Source organism: Nelusetta ayraudi, unplaced genomic scaffold (genome assembly GCF_046127955.1).
Source record: "Nelusetta ayraudi isolate G7.1 ecotype Tasmania unplaced genomic scaffold, CSIRO-AGI_Nayr_v1 ptg000052l, whole genome shotgun sequence".
Classification (NCBI taxonomy): domain Eukaryota; kingdom Metazoa; phylum Chordata; class Actinopteri; order Tetraodontiformes; family Monacanthidae; genus Nelusetta; species Nelusetta ayraudi.
In genome coordinates, this window is record NW_027466102.1 from 2370001 (window position 1) to 2373930 (window position 3930).

Here is a 3930-nt window from a genome sequence, read left to right on the forward strand (position 1 = left end):
GAACTATCGTTCCATATCATAATAGATTTAATATGTCAACTGAAAGCAGCTGACCGGCTGAAAAGACTCACTCCACCCCCTAGTGTTGTGAGGAGGACACGTTCCTGTCAATAATTTGAATTTCTCAGCTGCATGGATACGGGGACCAAGCTGAGAACTCCGATTGGACGAGAAAACAGAATTATTGCTTAGTCCGATTAAGCTCTGCATGTAAACACACTGATTGATTAACATGGGCGCTGAATGGAAGCGCTCGGCGCTTCGCGGCGCTTCGCGGCGCTTCCACGTCCAGTGTGAACCGGGCGGAACTTTTCAACATTTTGACGTGGCAGACGCGGGACGATCGTTTTCTATCAGGAGTGTGCACTACATAATCTGTAACGGAAAGTTTGCGCTCCACGACATACGGACCAGAAAAACCAGCCTGCAAACGGGAACCGGGTAACGGCAACAATACCAACACTCGGTCGCCTGTCTCAAAAACTCGAGCCACAGCTTTCTTGTCAAACTGCCGCTTCATTTTAGACTGGCTGGCGACAAGAGTTTTGTGAGCAATTTCACAAGCACGATGCAAGCATTCACGAAAAAAAAAAAAAGACGTAATCTAACACATTATTCTCGACTCATTTAACATTGGAAAGCCACTTACCCCTTAACAGACGTGAGGGTCCTCTCACCGAACACTAAATCAGCTGGGCTGAACCCGAGGGACTCTCACACATACAATCGACGGCTCATTTTAACCCCCCCCCCAGATAGATCCCTAGATAGTACGTTTGATAGATGGATAGAAATAGATAAGTTAGTTAAAGTTACACACACACACAAACACACGCACATATATATGTATATATATATATATATATATATATATATATATATATATATATGTATATGTATATATATATATATATATATATATATATATATATATATATATATATATATGTGTTATATATACATATATATATATATGTATATGATGTATGTATATATATATGTATATGTATATGTATATATATGTATATGTATATATATGTATATATATGTATATGTATATATATATATATATATATATATATATATGTATATATATATATATATATATATATATATATATATATATATATGTATATATATATGTATATATATATATATATATATATATATATATATATATATATATATATATATATATATATATACATATATAAATAAACCTCTTTCAATGAACTCCAAAACATACATGGTCAAAATCCATATTATTATGTTGTTGTTGTTTTTAAATGCTCATACAAAACAAAAATAAAGTGTGACATCCACTTGTAGTACAGTATTTTCGCCAGTAAGCTTCTCTTAAGACTGACCACATACAAAACAAAAAGGAAGTGTGACATTCACTTGTAGTACATTATTTTCGCCAGTAAGCTTCTCTTGTTAAGACTGACCACATTGACCCATGCTTTCCATATATTCACCTGTATCAGATAACCTGCAAGGTCAACGACCTTGTCTCAGACCTTCCCCGGGGTGATCGGTGGAGTGACGCGCAACCAGCACGTGACCTCTACGATGAGCTTCCACCCACGGAAGTGCCATAGGAAGATACGCTTTAAATAGTATGGCTTGTCCACCAGAAGGCTGTATTATGGTGTACATAATATAAAACTTCGGCCCAGTTCTGCTTGTATTGCAATGGTTGGTGTTCCTGAAGTTTCATTTTTCCCCTTTTCCCTTTTTATTTTTTACATCCATGTTTGTGATGAAATAGTATTGTGAATCGCTAGCTCGCATTGCATGCTGGGAAACAGCGTCACTCAAGGAAGTTTTCGCTTCGCTGACACGGTCCTGAAGGGAAGTGGGTTTTAGTGCACTGGAACGGGATGAATGTGTTCAATCAAGCAGTACAAACCTGATTAATTGTCTTAATACTTGACTTCGAATGGCCATATTGTTTAGGATTAGAATTAGACGACAACTTCTTCACAATATTTGCAACTATTCAATTTGACCAGCAGGTGTCAGTAGAGGACGAAATTTCATGTTGACTATTTCCTAATGGAAGTGCTCTCTTTACGTTGGATTTTTCTCATAATTATTTGAAGTGTAGGCCTGTAGTTGATGAGGAATCACGGTGTGCTAACGCTACTCAAACAGCTTAGATGAACAAAGGGAGTGTGATTTAGGTTTGTGGTACATTATGACAATCTTGGACTTGCAAGACTGAGGCGATGGTTCAATTCCCATCAATGTGTATTATATATGTGTTATTTAGCTCATCTATTCTACATTTTAAATAGATCACATTTGACATCTGACCCACTGAACACTTACTATTGAACATATTTTTAAACTATGGGCTATTTAGTCTTGTTTTAGGATATAATATAATTCATTGCACAAACTGTCAGGCTAAGTATAAGAGCTATAGTCTACTACAATCAGTCGTGCCAAAAAAGAGACATTGTCTTTATTTTTCATTTTTATTTTATTGTGTCAGCATTGAACCATACAAGGACATACAATGAGGATACTCATTATAATATTGATGAAGTGTTGTTGTTTCATGTTTTGTTGGCTGTTTCAAGGGTTTATTTAGTTTGTTGTGACACAATCTAAGGTTCAATTTGTAAAGAAATAAAAGTTTTTGTGAAAAAAGATAGTGGTCAAAGTGATTGATATTTGTGTTTGTGTTTTTTGTAGTCTTGTCTGGATTTGTCCTGTTCGTTTCTGGTCTGTGTTTGTGTTCCCACTCTTGGCCTTCACCTTGTCGTGGTGAGTGGGCTTTTAACTAAGACAGGCCAATTATATATATTGTGTGAAGCCATCAAAACAGTCATTATTATGAGAATTACAACTGAAGCACACTAAATAATACAACATAAGTCACATTTTGCTTTTCTGTTTTTAATCTAATGTGTGTTATGTCAAGCCTCCACAGTGGCGTGCTGCAGTCAGGATGAGACGAACAAGGTGAATGGATGGACGGATTGATGAGCCCAGCGAGCCTCCACCATCCACAGACAAGCCAGTCCCATCTTCTACCCAGAAGGATGTCTCTTCCATCTATCTTTGCCTGCCAGGGAAATGCAACCAAACATAGTAATTACAGATGGTGTTGTCTCTGTTAAAGTGACACATGGGAAAAAAAATATATATATATATGTTTTGTGATTCATGTTCATGACAATAACAATCGAACAGATTTTCTTCATTCTTCCAATGAGTTTCGCAAACAAACATGGAATTTTCTATGGATCATACAAATACGTTTGTAGATTATATAAAGACAATTATAAAACACATTTGTTGTGGTTTTATATTAAAGCAGATAGTCAAACGTAAATGTAGCATGGTAATGTTGCGAAGACACATTTATTTTTGTTTTTCTTTGTTTCTTTAGAAGCTTTTATTTTGGTTTTCTGTGGAAGCACAACAGACAACACACATGTTAACGTCCGCTACTACGGTTCGCTCCGCATAGGTCTCACGAGCCACTTGAGAGACTTCCTCTCGAGCGTTATCTACTTTTTACATTTCAAAACACAGATCCATACCCGACTTCGACTTGAACTTATTAATCATGTCGTTTCCCACATTTCCCACATCACTCAGAGACGATACATTCAAAACGTAAATTTAACTCACATACCCTCGATCTCAGACTTCAATTACGAAACAGCCACACATACATTTGCTCTTATTTTCAACCATTTCCCCTTCTCACCTGTGGAAGCACAACAGATAACACACACGTTAACGTCCGCTACGACGGTTCGCTCCACATAGGTCTCATGAGCCACTTGAGACCTCTCTAGCGTTATTCCCCGGGGCGAACACGACCTCCACTGGTAGAAGTGGGTAACTGCACCCTGCTCACTGATCACTCTCACACACGCCACAAACCACAACAAAAGCAGGAACAGTGCT